The sequence below is a fragment of the Lynx canadensis genome, chromosome D4 (assembly GCF_007474595.2).
Source record: "Lynx canadensis isolate LIC74 chromosome D4, mLynCan4.pri.v2, whole genome shotgun sequence".
NCBI lineage: Eukaryota > Metazoa > Chordata > Mammalia > Carnivora > Felidae > Lynx > Lynx canadensis.
The window spans coordinates 29,277,588-29,296,735 of NC_044315.2; the positions used below are offsets into that span (position 1 = coordinate 29,277,588).

At 38.2% G+C, this 19,148-nt stretch overlaps 1 protein-coding gene across 2 annotated transcripts in view; it reads right to left on the reverse strand.

Moving 5' to 3' along the window:
- FANCC (FA complementation group C) overlaps positions 1–19,148 on the reverse strand; it is a 267,194-nt gene that overhangs the window by 233,658 nt on the left and 14,388 nt on the right. Inside the window, exon 2 of one of the 2 annotated variants that reach the window (XM_030293535.1) lies at positions 7,855–7,915. The exons of the other annotated variant lie outside the window; for it this stretch is intronic. The gene's annotated coding sequence lies outside the window, so the exon portion shown is untranslated. The remainder of the gene's footprint in view (positions 1–7,854; positions 7,916–19,148) is intronic. 2 annotated transcript variants of the gene reach the window in all.

A 19,148-nucleotide genomic window follows, 5' to 3' on the forward strand; every position in this document is an offset into this window, starting at 1 on the left:
TGGAGTATTTACCTCCACCTTCCTCACCTTACCCTCCCTGTCCCGAGCCAATGAAAAATCAGATTAGATTCAAGCAGAAGGAAAATCAGATTAGCATAAGGCTGATTTATTTTTTTTTTTTATATGAAGTTTATTGACAAATTGGTTTCCATACAACACCCAGTGCTCATCCCAAAAGGTGCCCTCCTCAATACCCATCACCCACCCTCCCCTCCCTCCCACCCCCCATCAACCCTCAGTTTGTTCTCAGTTTTTAACAGTCTCTTATGCTTTGGCTCTCTCCCACTCTAACGTCCTTTTTTTTTTTTTTTTTTTTTTCCTTCCCCTCCCCCATGGGTTCCTGTTAAGTTTCTCAGGATCCACATAAGAGTGAAACCATATGGTATCTGTCTTTCTCTGTATGGCTTATTTCACTTAGCATCACACTCTCCAGTTCCATCCACGTTGCTACAAAAGGCCATATTTCATTTTTTCTCATTGCCACGTAGTATTCCATTGTGAAGAAATGGGCAGAAAACATGAATAGACACTTCTCTAAAGAAGACATCCAGATGGCCAACAGGCACATGAAAAGATGTTCAGCGTCGCTCCTTATCAGGGAAATACAAATCAAAACCACACTCAGGTATCACCTCACGCCAGTCAGAGTGGCCAAAATGAACAAATCAGGAGACTATAGATGCTGGAGAGGATGTGGAGAAACGGGAACCCTCTTGCACTGTTGGTGGGAATGCAAATTGGTGCAGCCGCTCTGGAAAGCAGTGTGGAGGTTACACAGAAAATTAAAAATAGACCTACCCTATGACCCAGCATAAGGCTGATTTAAAAAAGAGAAGTCCACGGGGCGCCTGGGTGGCGCAGTCGGTTAAGCGTCCGACTTCAGCCAGGTCATGATCTCGCGGTCCGGGAGTTCGAGCTCCGCGTCAGGCTCTGGGCTGATGTCTCGGAGCCTGGAGCCTGTTTCCAATTCTGTGTCTCCCTCTCTCATGCTCTGTCTCTCTCTGTCCCAAAAATAAATAAACGTTGAAAAAAAAAAAAAATTTAAAAAAAAAAAAAAAAAAAAAAGAGAAGTCCAGGGGCACCTGGCTGGTTCCATCAGTTAAATGTCCAAGTTGGGCTCAGGTCATGATCTCGCAGTTCATGAGTTTGAGCCCTGCATTGGGCTCTGTGCTGACAGCTCAGAGCCTGGAGCCTGCTTTGAATTCTGTGTCTCCCTCTCTCTCTGCCCCTCCCCAGCTCATGCTCTGTCTCTGTCTCAAAGATAAATAAACATTAAAAAAAATTTTTTTAATAAAATAAATAGAGAAGTCTAAAGAGTCACAAAGGGGAAGATAAGAAAAAACGATCAAAGAAAAATGGCTAAAAGGAAAATTTGAGCCAAAGATAATAAAAAGAAATAAAATAATAATAAGGCAATAATATCAGACGATGACCAAGAAAAAGAAGCCTGTAAGAAATAAATTCAATCTCTCCCTTAAGTAGATCGCTAAACCACAGCTCACAGGACAACTAACAACTTTTAAATCCCAGGCCAGGGATGTGTGGTTATCCCACCCTGGTACTTGTTATGCCAAGTATTACTGCTGACTTGGGGTGCTCCGGAGTCAACCGAGAGGACCACCATCATTTCCGTTCCCTGCCAAGAAACACATCAGTGACTGGGGGCTGGAGGGAGAGCCAGTGGCAAAGACAGCACAGCAGCAGGCCAAAGACTGCACAAAACAAGTCTGGTATTGAGGTTAAAATTAAATGAAATGGAAGAGAAATAAAGACAAGGGAGGATGAGAAGAACAAACACGGCATCAGACTGAGTTCTTTCTATATGCAGGGAAAAGCAAACATCTGGAATTATTTGGTGCTGAGTGCCACCAAATTTAAGACTTTGTTCCTGTCTTGCAATTGTTTCTCACTAACCCCATACAAAGAAAAAACAGACCTAGAGGCTAAAATGAAGAAGAGTAGTTAAAGTGGGTGTAACAATAACCATTTAAAAAACAAAATACATTTTTCAAGTAACAGAGCAGTTAACTACAAAATGACTATTCCTGACTGACTTAGAGATGTTCATCCTAACTTCCTAAGTCAAATGAGGAAGCTGCAGACAAATATGTATAATACATGATATGTGTCTGTATAAGCAGGGGAAAATGATTCCAAAATAAGTGCTGGTATAATGAGTGATTCTTCTCCTTTAAAAAAAAAAAGTTTCTCTGTTTTCAATGTAATTAAAATAAAAAAAATGATCCCTTAAAATAAAAGGATAAATATCCCTTTCTAGGTATTCAGTCTTTACCTGGAGTTAAATGTGTTTGGAATTTACAAAGAACCCCTTTTATAAAGAACACAGCTTTGAGAGAGCTATTTCCCACCCAGTGGGGAGATGGGGCCCTGGCCAAGTCCAGCTGCATTATGGTGGAAAAAACACAAGCTGTGAAGACCAACGGAAAGGTTTGAATCCAGCATCTCTGTTTACTAGCTTGGTGACCCAGGGCAAATTATATGAAATTTCTGAATGCTGCCTTCACTTGGCTTCAGAAATGAAATAATACCTACCTCACAGGGTTGTTCTGAGGATTCTCAAGAACAGCTCCCACATACGACATGGACTGGTAGAATGGGGTACCATGGAGAATTAAGAGGCTTCTGACCATTATTTTACTTACTATCTCATGAAACAATCTGTTCCAAACAATGCCAGATCATTTGCAGCTTTCACTGACCTACCCTTGGCCTAGGATTCCTCAGACTAACCAGTGCTCACAGCAAATCAGCCTGGTTACTGATGCTTCCTGTTTATCACTTCCAGGAGAATAAAACAGGAAAACAGGTATCCAAGTCTTTGTCCTATGGATATATAAGCAAACCCATTAGGGATAGAAAACATCTCTTTTAAAGACACATACTGCAGAAAAGTGACCAAATGAATAGCATGATAATCACAGATACTGTTATAGACTCTGCTTGACATACTGTGCTTTAGCCGAATTTGCACTGCAACTATTGTTCATTTCTTAGTGTTGTTTTAAAATCTTTCAGAAGCCCATCAAAAATCTTAGTAGTCAGAAGTATGCCTTGAACCTGGAAAAGCTCAGAACCACCAAGACAGAAAATAAAGAAGAGAGAATTGTTGTGAAGCAACAATCTAGAAAAGTGCTGCCCAGCAAGACTGTATGCAATGATGGTAATATTCTATCCATATCTATGTTATCCACTGAGATAGCCACTAGCCACATGTGGCTACTGAACACATGAAATGTGGCAGGTACAAGTGAAGGAATGAATTTTTTATTTTATTTTATTCCAATGAATTTAAATTTACAGAAGCAAATGTGGCTACTGACTATGATACTGGAAGGCACAGATCCAGAACCCTGGTTTAATAACTTATGCTAATTCAAAAAGGGTGGTATGGGGATGAGTTAGCTAAGTAAAAAGCAAACAGACAAAAAAAGTATCCAGCAAATCACCAAAAATCAACAGAAACAGAAACCCAGTGCCATGTTAATATTCTCCTGCTCCACAGAGAGTTCACCTTGATAAAGCTGAGGTCCTCATCTGATCCCAATCTGCCTTACGCTGCTCAGGCTACCATAACAAAAACAGCATGGCAACACCGTTTATTTTCTTAGTTTTAGAAGCTGGCAAGCCCATGATCAAGGTTCTGGATGACTCGGCTCCTGGTGAGGTTCCTCTTCCTGGCTTGTGGATGGCCACCGTCTCTGTATGCTCACATGACCTCTTATTTGTGCACATGCAGAGAAAGAGATCTCCCTTCCCCTTCCTTTAAAGCACTAATCCAGATTCTGACCCCACCCTTATGACCTCATTTAAGCTTAATTACTGCTTCTAAAGGCCTGATCTCCAAACACAGTCACATCAGGGCTTCAACATATGAATCGGCAGGGAATAGATGGAGGCAAAATTCAGTCCGTAGCATAACCTTCCACTCACCCATAATTACCTTTTTTATCATGAGTTCTAATATTCCATGGAATATATTTCTCACCCTGAATTCATAATCTTCTAGAAGGTTATTAGTCATTTGCCTGCACTTACCACACCACCAGTTTACACCTGTGCAGGACTCTAACCGGGCCATCAGACACCTTTGCAATTTACCAAGGTTAACTTGGTATTAACTTGCAATTTACCAAAACTTAACTTGGACCCTCAAAATGGCTTAACTCCTAAAATGACTGTGCAAAAAAGAATTAACACAGCAGGCCTAAAACTCATCTCCTCAGAAAGGGGTGTTTGTAACACTGGTACTCGGCTAGACTCTGGGAACTTGGATACTGGAAGAGTTCCCACCTCCCTAATTATTAAGAGGGACTCACAGTGCCTAAGCTGTACAGACAATGTGATTTATGCTGAACATCTATCTACTTTCCTACTAAGGGTCTGGAATTTGGTACCTGCTAGGCAGAGGATGACTATGTGATCAGCCCCCAGTAAGAACCTTGGGCACTGATTCTCTCTAATGAGCTTCCCTGAGGAATGACATTATACACGTTGTCACAATTCTGCTGGAGGAAATATGTCCTGTGTGACTACAAAGGGAAAAGACTCTTTAGAAGCTTGTGCCTGATTTCCTCCGGACTTCATCCCATGCATCTTTTCCCATCGCTGATCTTGCTTGGTGTCCTTTCCCTGTAATCAATCATAATCATGAGGACAACTACATGCTGAATTCTGTGAAGTCTTCCTAGTGAATCATCAAAGCTGGAGTAGTCTGGAAGACCTCTAACACTTCAATCAATGCACTTTCTTAACTCACATCACCAAACATCTATCCCTACTAAAAGAACTCCATATACCTATATTTTAATCTTCCCAGGTTCCACTTCAACCCATAATTCTTTCAGCCCTGGCCTTATCCAGTCCATTTTCTACAATTATCACAATCAGGCTAAGATGACCATCACCTCTCTATATATCAGGGCTTCTATAACTGGGGTGAATATTCTCTAAGAGATAGGGGTGGGGTTTTTTTAATATAAAACTGTTTGTTTCCTAAATCTTTTAGTAAAAATAGTGTTCCCAATCACTTCTCCATGTTCAGCCTCATTTTACTTGATCTTTCTACAAGGGAAGAAGCTACAGAGCACTCTATCTGCCTGTAAACTTCTTCTTCCTCCAAATACCCATAAATGTTAGTGATCCAGGGGGTTCCATCTTCTGGCCTCTTTCATCTCACTTTCCACAAACCATTCCATTTAGTTTCTTTTTTTTTTTTTTTTAATTTTTTTTTCAACGTTTTTTATTTATTTTTGGGACAGAGAGAGACAGAGCATGAACGGGGGAGGGGCAGAGAGAGAGGGAGACACAGAATCGGAAACAGGATCCAGGCTCCGAGCCATCAGCCCAGAGCCTGACACGGGGCTCGAACTCACGGACAGCGAGATCATGACCTGGCTGAAGTCGGACGCTTAACCGACTGCGCCACCCAGGCGCCCCTCCATTTACTTTCATAACATGAGCTTCTACTGATGATCCATCCACCTTTAAGTTCAGCTCTATCACCTGTCCTAAGCCCCAGAATCTTACTTCCAACCACTTAGAGGACAAATATATCTATGGAGCCTACTACCAATCACTCAGACTGATATTCTTCTTAACATGTGTGTTCAAAAAGATCATCTAGGTCTGTTTGCTTTACAGTTCAATTGATATGTCTACAGCTACTATATCACAGCAATCCTAAGTTCTAGAAGACTCTGAATTCTTTCTTTAACATGTCTTTTTGGTATTACAGCCTACCCTGTTCTTATTTAGTAGTTCACTATTATAGTAGAGCCTGGTGCAAAGCTATGCACAGACCAGATATTTAATAAATATTCATTCAATAAATTAATATCATCATCCATCTATCAGACCTGCAGCAAACAGAATGGAACACCTTGCTGGTAGCATGGCTGCATATAGAAATGTCACTACCGGTAATCCCAATTTATTAGTTATATATGAATCAGAATTTTCAAAACACAGTTTGGAATAACAAGCAAGCCATTTTAGGGAGAAAATATATATAGAAAACATATATTTAAGAAAAAAGAGAGGTGTTTGCTGGAGGAACGTCCAGATATAGATGGCCAGACTAAAAACACAGGTTTCAATCCTTCCTGAAACCCTATAAAGATGACAATAAAGAAATTTACTTTTCTTTTTCTTTCTTTTTTTTTTTAAGGCATAAACTTACATGGATGAGGAAAATAGAAAAGGAGAAAACAGTAATAGAATTTCACAAGCTAGAAAGCAGATAGACAAGTGGTGACTGACTTAATAGACTGGAAAAACAGAATCCCAGAGGGACAACAAGAAAGCTAAAACCAGCTCATTGTACGTCCCATTTTATACTGCTGGACCACTAACAAGATCAGGAAATAAAGAAATCTGGGACATCTGGAAATAGGGATGAAGGAGACCAAAAATAAAGTCAACTGGTTTAAAGTCTATCTAAGAGGCAGTTAGATATCCACATTTCCACATCATTCCAACTCTTGGCAGTCCAGCCCCAACCTGACCAAAAAGAGGTGATTTATTTTCTGGAGATTATAAAACGCAGGGTCTCTGGACCAGGAGTCAATAGCCACAGTTGAGAGCAGAGCTACAATTCAACAAATGGGGGCAGTGAATGGGGTGGGGTAGAGGTACAGGGTTAGGAGTTACATAAAAACATGTAAACTGGGATACTGAATGCTGAAATCTGCCCCCTCCCCAAATTTCCTACCCCACTCAATCTGACTTACAGTTGACAAGCAACTCTGATATGCCTACTGATATGTGAGAGTTCCCCAAAACTTGGCCAAACCTGACCATCTCAATGGGAATCTAAGTGTCTCCCATGCACTCAGAATGAGATTTTTAGCTCCCTGTTGCAAATATAAGCATACAACCAAGGACTGATTACCAGACATCTTGAAGAAACCTCTAACATAAAAGAGGAAACCAAAATATACAGATAAAAAGCAACATGTAAGTCACAAGGGGGGGGGTGGGGGGAAGGAAAGAGACTTTAAAATCTTTTTCCAAAAGTCTTAACGTTAACATTTTCAGAATACAGAAGAAATAACACTATTCCCATGACATAAGGACAGAATATTAACAAAAGAACATTCAGAGAATGATTCTGGAAATTAAACATACCATAGTAGAAATGAAAAACTCAATAGAAAAAAAAGAATTTAGGGGAGCCTGGGTGGCTCAGGCGGTTAAGTGTCTGGCTTCGGCCAAGTCATGATCTCATGGTTCATGAGTTCGAACCCTGCGTCAGGCTCTGTGCTAACAGCTCAGAGCCTGGAGCCAGCTTCAGATTCTATGTCTCCCTCTCTCTCTGCCCCACCCCCCACCCCCCAACTGGCACACATGCAAATGCGCGCTCTCTCTCTCAAAAAAAGGAATACACATTTAAAAAAATTTGTTAAAAGAAAAGAAAGAATTTAAATTTCAAAAAATTTCTCATAAGTAGAGCAAAAAGACAATGTGAGAGAAAACAGGAGAAAGATAAGAAAATCAGAGGATCAGCCCTGGAGGTCAAATTCCAAACAAAGAAGCTCCAAAGAAAATGGAGGAGAGGATACAGTGAAAACAAATTTTCTCAGAACTAAAAGACAAGAGTCTCCAGATTTAAAGGGTAAACCAAGTACCCAACACATTGGATGAAAAGAACATCATAGCACACCATAGCACACCACATAAAATTGTAAAAACATTGGAAAGTAAATGGAAATGCAACAATGCCTTCACAATTTTGAAGGAAAATTGTTTCCAACATGGAATTCTATATTCATCAAACTATCAATCGTGACTAGAATAATGATACATTCAATAGGCAGTGACCAGTAAATAACTCACCTTTCACACACCATTTAAGAAGATACTAGAGGATACCCATCACCAAAAGCAGGGAATAAACCTAGAAAGAGAAACAAGAAGATGTGGTATCAGAGAAAGGATAGAAGAATAGATGATAATAAAGGAAAATCCTAGAATTACTGAGAAAAGTTTTAAAACAGGAAAAGAAGCTTTTGTATCTGCCCAGATTTCCTTCCCAAAATGCAGAATTTTATGTAAACGCTGAAAGAATTCAAAGAAACCTCCACAAACTCTTAAATTAAAAAGGAAAAAAAAAAAGGAAAGAAAAAAGAAAGGAGGAGACAAAAGCAACAGCAATCATTGAGGTATACACCAGTCTTCTATACTGATAGAAAAAGCCAGTTCTTCTGATCAGCTCTGAGCTTCCACAGTTACCAACTTTAGGTTACAACATGGTATTTGACAATGGTTGGCTTCAATTCTTCAGATCAGAAAATGTTTAACAAAAATTGAAGAACTAGTGTAAATAAGGGAGAGTCAACTGCCTCCTCTTGATAAAAATGTTGCCTCTTTTTAATCAAGGACTAAGGATAGTTTAGTAATAATCATTTAACTGTTCTATTACCCAAATTAGAGGCTTCCTCAACAGTCCAGTAGAGTAATTCAGTAAAGGCAAATGGAATTTTAAAACGCAGTCATCAATAAATAAGCAAACAAAAGCAAAACAATCACACACACTCCCAGAACTATTTGACCCAGTTCATTCAACGTTTATTTATTTTTGGGACAGAGAGAGACAGAGCATGAACGGGGGAGGGGCAGAGAGAGAGGGAGACACAGAATCGGAAACAGGCTCCAGGCTCTGAGCCATCAGCCCAGAGCCCGACGCGGGGCTCGAACTCGTGGACCGTGAGATCGTGACCTGGCTGAAGTCGGACGCTTAACCGACTGCGCCACCCAGGCGCCCCTGACCCAGTTCATTCAAAGAGCTTCCAGTGGACTCTTGTATACTCTTAAATTTGACACAAAAAAATCATACCAGATTTCATAAGAAATCAAAGCACAGAACGTAGCTCTAGAAAATACTATATTGCTCAACTGATACCCCACCAGTAACCGCACTTAAGTGGAAAATAAGGAGAAAAACAAATTAGAGCAGTGCAGATTTTGAAAACTTGTCCTACCGCAGTCTAGCTGAAAGACAAGACCACAAGAAACATGCTCAAAATCATTCAGAATAAAATTCTTCCCTTAAATACAGCATTCTAAATTGTCAAACCGATATAATTCTAAAATATCAACTCCTTCTACTTTTTTTAATTGACTAAGGCAATTGGATTCCATTAACAGCTAATTTTTGCCAAACTTAGTTCTAACAAACTAATTTAAGAGACCTTAAATAAAGAATAAAATACTTATACCGTATTTTTGCATTCCTACAATTCAAAAGCAATAGGATCAAGTTTTTTCAGGGTGTGAATAAACATGCCACACTTCAGGTTAAAAACATATTCTATTCCAAAATTAGGAGTGAAAATAAAGCTCAAAAAGAAATGACTTCCCAGCCTTGAATTCAGTGGCATTAATATTAATGACAATCCCACTCATTTCAAAGGCATGTCCCAGAGTGTTTATATTATGAAAAATGGCTCTGGAATGTCATCTTCAGTAAATTTTAAATTGTTTAATCTGAGGTTTTGCTAGATTTGTAACAGCTGCACTTGTGTTTACAACTATAATAAGATCTTTACAGCATGGCACTCCTTTACACATTTTTTAGATCTGGTTGGTACAAACATGTTGTACTGATCAATGGAAATGAGTTTGGTATCTCTCTATAGCTACAAATTTAGTCAGAATAAAGTTTTGTTTTGGATTAACATTGTACAACAAATGCATCATAGACCTTAAGAAGTTTTATGGTATTGGTTACAGAAGGATAGGACAGAAACTTCCATTCATATACAAACATTTAGAAAATGATTCAATTTGTGTTTGTGGAATTCAAATTTTGTTTGGGGAGAAAATATGCATATCAAACACACTGTGGATCTAATTTACTTGCTGGCATTCACAGGGTCTCAGGGCAAGTTACCAAGCAGAAACTGGTTGGGCAGTATTCAAAAAACTACATTTCTTCTAATACCTTTATTTACACAGTAGAAAGATGCAACAAAAAAAGTCTGCCAAAGACTTGGCTCAAGAATATTCCAATAGGGAGCATCAGCAATCCTTGGCCATGGGGCTGCCGATGCAATGAGAAGAGCACCAGACCAGAGTCAGTTTCTGGGGGTAATGATCAACAGCTTTGCCACTAACCTCAGTTTCCTTCTCTGTAAACATTTCAAAGAGAAGTTATTATTGAAGGTGAATGTTTTCTGCTAAAATAAGTTGAGTATGGGTAACCAGAAATGCTCGGCTCCTTTAGAAACTGAAAAGGTTATCATGCTGTAATAACTAAGACATATTCAAAAATTACAAAAACAGAAGTAACCCCAGAAGTTCTTCAGCACTATCCTCTTTTTGGGCCATCTCTCAGGAACTTCTAATCCTGGTCCAAATTAATTTTTTTGAAAAGCCTCCACTCTGTTTTTCTTCTTTTTTTAATGCTTCTCTTACCTTGGCACATGTGGTTACTATCAGAATCAAATACAATCTGTATGAGAATAATTTGGAAAGTGCAAAACACATTGAACAGGGCTTATGACCAAAGTACTACTACAAATGAACCAAGAAACCAAAAGAAATTTAAAAAAAAATCCATGCTTATAAAATCAATTAATTTTTTTAAAAACCAATAGGGCAAAAGCTCTGATTTCTGAAGGATATATAGCATATTATTGTTCAGGAACAATAAAGTTTCTACAGTATGAACTTTGAACTTACCAGAGAACAAAGATTATTGTAGCAATTTCCACAATAAGTATGATAAATTTGTTCAGAATTACCCATTTCCCCCCCTAGGTATTACTTTGACAACTGAATGCATTTCAAAATGATTCAAGTGTTACTAAATTACTTCAGACAAAGGTCATAAATTAAAATAACCAGAATGGGTAAGTTAAATGAGTAAAGCAATCAGATGGGCTTGAGGCTACTGGAAGACAAGAGCACCATCCAAAGAAGATAGCCAGAACTTAGCTCCTACCAGCTGCTGCCAAGAGAAGTCAGATGTAGTTGCCAGACTGCCTTAATAGAAACCCAGAAAATACGGATTTTAAAGGTGAAATTGCTTAGTGTTTAAGTGTTTGTAAATGACTCAAAAAATCTTAAACATCAAGCAAGCCACACAAAACTTAAATGCAAAGCAGATACGCTCTCTGCCTTATCATCTCCACCATGTTTTATATGGATTTACTTAAAATACCATTACAAGGTAGACACGAACTTTGGTTACTTTTTTATTATTATTATTTTTATGAGCAGCATGTGCAAGAGAGGCAGAGGGAGAGAGAGAAAATCTCAAGCAGGCTCCATGCTCAGCACAGGACTTGACATGGTGCTCGATCCCACCACCTGGATCATGACCTGAGATGAAATCAAGAGTCAGATGCTAAACTGACAGAGCCACCCAGGCACCCCTGGTGACTTTTTTTTTTAATGCTTCAATCATACTATGACTTATGTTAATATATTCCACAAGGTTCGCTTTTTTTTTTCCTTGAAGTAAAATTGGTATGTAATGTTATATTAGCTGCAGGTATACAAGATGATTTGCTATTTGTATACACTACAAAGTGATCACCACAGTAAATCTAGCTACCATCCACCACCATAAAATTGCCCTGTTTACCCATTTCATCCACCCCACCACCGTCTTCCCCTCTAATAACCACCAATTTTCCATATCTATGAGGTTTTTGTTTTTTTTGGATTCCATATATAAATGGAATCATGTACTTGTCTTTCTCTGACTGACTTATTTCACTTAGCATAATACCCTCAGATCCATCGATGTTGCTGCAAATGGCACAATTTCATTCTTTTTTATAGCCAAGTAGTATTCCATTGTATATATACCACATATTCTTTATTCATTTACCTATTGATGAATATTTTAGTTGTTTCCATATTTTGACTACTGTAAATAAGAACTACAATGAACACAGGGGTGCAATATATTTCTGATAGTGTTTTCATTTTCTTCAGATAATAGATCATATGGCAGTTCTATTTCCAATTTTGTAAGGAACTTCCATACTATTTTTCTTAGTGGATGCACCAATGTACATTCCCAACAGCAGTGCATAAGGGTTCTCTTTCTCCACATCCTCAAAAACTTTTTTTGATAGTAGCCATTCTAACAAGTGTGGAGTAATATATCACTGTGGTTTTGATCTGCATTTCACTGATTAGTGATGTAGAACATCTTTGCACGTGCCTGCTGGTCTTCTTTGGAAATATGTCTATTCAGATACTCTACCCATTTTTTAATCAGAGTGTATGGCTTTTTTGCTATTGACTTGCTTGAGTTATTTATTTTAAATGTTATCCCCTTATCAGATGGATGATTTGCAAATATTTTCTCCCATTCAGTAGACTGTCTTTTCATTTTGTTGATGGTTTTCTTTGCTGTGCAGAAGCTCTTTTAGTTTGATGTAGTCCCATTTGTTTATTTTTGTTTTTGAAATCAAATCCAAAAATTAAATGTTAAGACCAATGTCAAGGATCTTACCACCTATGTTTTCTTCTAGGAGTTTTATGGTTTCAGATCTTACATTCAAGTCTTTAAACTATTTTGAGTTCATTTTTATGTATGGTACAGGATAGGGGTCTAGTTTCATTCTTTTGCATGTGGCTGTCCATTTCCAAAATAATTTATTGAAAAGACTTACCCAGTTGCAACCCTTGGCTCCTTTTCAGAAATTAATTCACCATATATGTGTAAGTTTATATTCTATCCCATCAATGACTGATTTTATGCTAATAACATACTGTTTTAATTACTATAGCTTTGTAGTATAGTTTGAAATCAGAAAGCATGATACCTCTAACTTTGTTCTTCTAAGATTGATTTAGCTATTCAGGGTCTTTTGAGGCCCATACACATCTTTAAATTATTTGTTCTATTTCTGTGAAAAATGCCATGGAAATTTTGATAGGGACTGCACTAAATCTGTAGATTACTTTGGGTTGTATGAACACTTTTAACAATATTAATTCTTCCAATGCATGATCATGGAATATCTTCCCATTATTTGTATGTTCTTCAATTTCTTTCATTGATATCTTATAGTCTACATTGTACAGATATTTCACCTTATTGAATTTTTTCACAGGTATTTCTTTTATTTGCAATTGTAAATGGGATTTCTTCTTTCTGCTACTTCATTATTAGTGTATAAAAACAACAGATTTCTGCATCTTAATTTTGTACTGTGAAATTTTACTGAATTCATTTACTGGTTCTAACAGTTTTTTTGGTGAACCTTTAGGGTTTTCTATACAGTGTCACACACCTGAAAACAGTGACATTTTAACTCCTTTCCAACTTAGATGTCTTTTAGTTCTTTTTCTTGCCTAATTGCTGTGGCTATGACTTCTATTCTATGTTGAATAAAAGTGGCAAGAGTGGGAATCTTTGTCTTTGCTCCTGATCTTAGAGGAAAAACTTTCAGCTTTTCACTGTTGAGTATGACGTTAGCTGTGAGTTTGTCATATATGGCATTATTTATGTTGAGGTACATACCACCTTCTATTCCCACTTTGTTGAGAGTTTATCATAAATGGACGTTGAATTTTGTCAAGTCCTTTTTCTGCAAGTATTGAAATGATTATCTGATTTTTATCCTTCATTTTGTTAACACGGTGTATCAAATTGATTGACTTATGGCCACTGAACCACACTTGCACCCCTGGAATAAAGCTCCTTTGATCATGGTGTATGATCCTTTTTCAATTTGGTTTGCTAACATTTGTTGAGAATTTTTAATGTAAGTTCATCACAAATATTAACCTAGGATTTTCTTTTTATCTTGTTTTTGTCTGGTTTTAATATCAACGTAATGATGGCCTTATAAAATGAGTTTGGTCCTATTTCCACCAGAACTAAGCACTCTATGATCAGTAGACTTGGTGCATGTCGGCAGTGGGGGCTGTGTTGGTCCTCTGGGGCAGAGGCCAGCTGCACTGGCTCACACAGTCAGACTTGCCCTAGCAGGGTGCAGGGGGGTGGGGTTTGGTGTAAGAGGCTGCAGCCTCCACTGGGGGCACTATGTTGCTCACTGAAGTCCAGCTGCGCTGGTGCAGGAAGGGAAGATGGCATCACCCCACTCTCTTATCCTTAGGGAGGGTAGCTTGCACCTGCCACTGTTCAGGGAGTCCAGACAAGCAAATGATCTCTCCTTCTGTGTCCCAGACTTCCATCAGAACCCTGCCCTCAACCCTTCTGTGCCTGAGCCACTGACACACACACAGCCACAGCTCTCCTGTGTTTTATCTCTGGTGTGCAGCCAGGATTCAAAACTCCAAATCTTAAAGGAGTTAAAGGCAGACTGCTGCCCCCCTCCAGAAGAGAGCCTTGCAGCACTGTGCTTAACACCATTCTGTCCCAGAAAAGTAGTCACACAGCCACAGAGCTGCCTGGAGTTTACAGTGAATGACAACAGAAAGCTGCAACCAGATTATCTGCCCTCTACATGTGCCTCTGTCCCTTGCTGTTGAACGGCTGCTCAAAGGCACCAGCTGGGTCTTTAATCATTGGAGAGGAAATACACCCTCTTCCAAATGCACTCTGGGAAGGGGAACATTCTCTCCCAGTGCAACCCAGGGGACCCCAACACCACGCTATCTGCTGTCCACTCCCAGGGCTCTGCCCTTCTCCCGAGAAGCACAGCTGCCCACCCAGATTGACTTCAGCTAATGGTACAGACTTTCAAAACCTCCAAATTTGAGCTCCACCATTTGCAAAAACTTGTGATAGTTCCTCCTGATTCCCCAGTCAATGGTTTTGGGGGAGTGCTTCTCTTGTGTGAACCCAACATCCTGCTCTCTTCTCCCCTCTTCCTTTTCCTCTCCACAAAAAAGGCTCCCTCCCTTCTGCAGTACTGAGGCTTTTCTTTCTCCCAATTCAAGTCTCCATACCTGTACCTGCCAAGTTTTCTCCCTCAAAACATGTAGATTGTTCTCTTAATCCTTCAACCAACTTCCTAGATGTTCAAAATGATTTGATGTTGATCTAGCTATTTTCAATGGACGAGGCAAGCCCAGGGTCGCCCTATTACTCCACCATCTAACTCCTCCCCTCATGAGATTGGAAACATTTTTCCAAATCTTCAATTTTTTGAGTCTGAGAAGGACAGGTATTAAATCTACTCTGAATATATGGTAATTCACCAGTGAAGCTATCTGGTCCTGGGCCTTTGTTGGGAGTGCTTTGTTTAGAGATTCAATCTCCTTACTAATAATAAATTTATTCAGATTTTTAATTTTTTCATGATTCAGTCTTGGAAAATTATGTTGCTAGGAATTTATCCATTTCTTCTAGGTTGTCCAGGTTATTGGTACATAATTGTTCACAGCAGTCTTTTATGATCCTTTGTATTTCTGTGGTATTAACTGTAACTTCTTTTTCATTTCTGATTTTATCTATTTGAGCCCTCCATTTTTTCTTGGTGAGTCTAGCTAGGGTTTGGCGATTTGGTTTATCTTTTCAAAGAACTAGTTCTTGGGGCACCTGGGTAGCTCAGTCAAGTGTCCGACTCTTGATATCAGCTCAGGTTATGAACTCATGGTCATGGGATCAAGCTCCACGTTGTCAGGTTCCAGGCTGACAGTGTGAAGCCTGCTTGGGATTCTCTCTCTCCCTCTCTTTCTCTGCCCCTCCCCCATTTGCATGTGTGTGCACTCTCTCTCAAACTTAAAAAAAAAAAAAAAAAAAAAAACAACCTCGGAGCACCTGGGTGGCTCAGTTGATTAAGCATCTGACTCTTGATCTTAGCTTAGGTCATGAACTCATGGTTCATGCGATCAAGCCCCTCATCAGGCTCTGTACTGACAACACAAAGCCTGCTTGGGATTCTCTCTCTCCCTCTCTCTGCCCCTCCCTCATTTGCATGTGTGTGCACACTCTCTCTCAAATAAACTTAAAAAAAAAAAAAAACAAAACCTAGGAGCGCCTGGGTGGCTCAGTTGATTAAGCATCTGACTCTTGATCTTAGCTTAGGTCATGAACTCATGGTTCATGCGATCAAGCCCCTCATCAGGCTCTGTGCTGACAACACAAAGCCTGCTTGGGATTCTCTCTTTTTCTGTCTCTCTGTCCCTCCCCTCCTCACTCTTTCTCTCAATATAAATAAACTTTTAAAAAATGAACTCAAGTGGTTTAACTCGTCTTTAAAAAAAAAGAACTAGTTCTTAGTCTCACTGATATTTTCTATTTTTTTCTTTAGTCTCTATTTCATTTATCTCTGCTCTGATCTTTATTATTTCATCCTTTCAACTAACTTTGGGTTTTGTTAGGGCTTAACTTTTACTCTTCTTTCTCAAATTCCTTTAAGTGAAAAGTTAGATTGTTTGGTATTTTTCTGTTTCTTGAGGTAGGCCTGTAAATAAGCTTCCCTTTTTAAACCGCTTTTGTGGGGCACCTGGGTGGCTCAGTCAGTTAAGCATCCACCTTCAGCTTAGGTCATGATCTCATGGTTCGTGGGTTCGAGGCCCACATTGGGTTCTCTGCTGACAGCATGGAGCCTGCTTCAGATCCTCTCTCTCCCTCTCTTTCTGCCCCTCCCTGCTTGTATGTGTTCGCTCGCTCGCTCTCAAAAATAAATAAAAGTTAAAAAATAAATAAAACTGCTTTTGCTGCATCCCATAGATTTTGCAATGTTCTATTTCTGTTTTTATTTGTTCCAAGGTATTTTCTAATTTCCCTTTAGATTTCTTTGTGAGCTAATGGTTGTTCAGTAGCAGACTGTTTAATCTTCACATTTTGGTATGGTTTCCAATTTTTTTCTTGTAACTTATTTCTAGTTTTATACTACTGTGGTCAGAAAAGATGCTTGACAGGATTCCAATCTTCCTAAATTTTGAGATTTGTTTTGTGGCCTAAAATGTGACCTATCTTGAGAATATTCCATGTGCACTGGAGAAAAATGTGTTTTCTGTTGCTTTGGATAGAATGTTCTGTATATATGTATTATGTTCATCTGATCTAATGGGTCATTTAAGCCCAATGTTTTCTTCCTGGTTTTTTTAGGGGAGCTGGATAATCTATGCATGGATATAAGTAGGCCATTAAAGTTCCCTACTGTTAATGCATTGCTGTCCATTTCTCCCCTGAAGTCTATTAATATGTGCTCAGCTCAACTCCTATGTTGAGTACACAAATATTTATAAATGTTATATCTTCTTTTCTTTCTTAATGTTTTATTTATTTATTTTTGAGGGCAAGGGAGGGGCAGAGAGGGAGGGGGACTGAGGATCCCAAGCAGGCTCTGTGCTGACAGCAGTGAGCCAGATGTGGGGCTCAAACTCACAAACTCATGAGATCATGACCTGAGTGGAAGTCAGATGCTTCACCAACTGAGCCACCACCAGGCACCCCAAATCTTCTTCTTAAATTGACTCCTTCATCACTATGCAATGCCCTTCTCTGTTTTTTTTTATTACAGTTTGTTTTTAAAATCTACTTTGTGTGATAGGAGTTTAGGTAAAATAGTTTCTTTTTGTTTGCATTTACATGGAATATCTTTGTCCATCCCTCTACTTTCAGTCTGTACATTTGTTTAGATGTGGAGTCTTTTGTAAGCAATATACATAGATGAGTCTTGTTGGTTTTTTAATCCATTCAGCCACTCTATGCCTTTTGATTGGAGAATTTAATCCACCTATATTTAAGGTAACTATCGATAGGTATGCACTTATTACCATTTTGTTAACTGCTTTCTGGCTGTTTTGTAGTTCCTCTCTCTTCCTTCCTTCTTCTCTTGCTCTCTTCCCTTGTGGTTTGATGACTTTATTCATAGTATCATATTTACATTCATTTCTCATTATCTTTTGTACATATACTACAAGTTTTTGCTTTCTGGTTACCATGAAGTTCACATTAACAGCCTCTCTATATACGTATATTGATAGTATATTTTATGTTGGTAGCAACTTAAGTGTAAATGCTTTTTAAAACTCTCATTTTTACTACCTCTTCCAACATTTTATATTTTGATATCCTTTTTTACATCTCTTTATTTTGTGTATCCAACATTTAATCATAATAAGAACTCTCAACAGTATAGGAAGAAAAGTTCTTCAACTTGATAAAGACCATTAATGAAAAATTTACATCTAACATCAGACCTATTGGTAAAAGATTAGATGCTTTCCCCTTTAAGATCAGAAACAAGTCAAGAATGTCTACTCTCCCCACTTCCATTCAGCAATGTACTGTAAGTTTTAAGGGGCAAAAAAAGCATCCAAATGTAAAGGAAAAAATAGAATTGCTTATATTGACAGATAACATGACAGTATATGTAGAAAATTCTAAGCAATTCACAAAAAAACCTGCTTGAAGTAATAATCAAAGCTGCATGGTACAAGACCAATATATAAAAAACAATTTTATTTTCATATACTGGCAATGAGAAACCTAAAAATGGGATATGAAAAAAAATTTTATACACAAAAGCATCAAAAAGGAAACACTATAAAATAAAGATAACAAAAGGACAAGACTTGTACAATGAAAATTACAAAACAATGCTCAAATAAATTAAAGATCTAAACAAATGAAAAGACATTCCATGTTCACATTACAATTTTATTTCTCCCTCAAAAGAGACCTACCGAGTCAATGCAATTTCTACTAAAATCCATCACGGCAGGCTTTTTTCAAAAAAAAAAAAAAATGACAAGATGATAATAAAACTTGCATGGAAATGTTAAGGAAATCGGAATAGCCAAAACAATTTGAAAAAGAATAAGAATACTAGACAGCTTCTACTCAATTTCAAACTTTACTATAAAGCTACCATAATTAAGACAGTGTGATGCTGGATGGCCAATTGAGTTTTGACAAAAGCAGGGAAAAGTCAGTATTTTTTTTTTTCCCAACAAACAAAGCTGGCACAACTGCATATACACATACAAGAAAGAAGATGAATTTGGATCCGTATCTCATACCACACACAAAAGTTCATGGAAACTGATCATAAACCTAAGATCAAAAAAAAGGAAAAAAAATTGATACATTGGACTTTCTCAAAATTAAAATTTATGTACTTCAAAAAATACCATGAAGAAAATGAAGACAAGCGGAAAGAATTATTTGCAAAACACATGTCTGATAATGGGCTTCTATTCAAAATATACAAAGAATGTTTACAATCCAATAATAAGGCAAA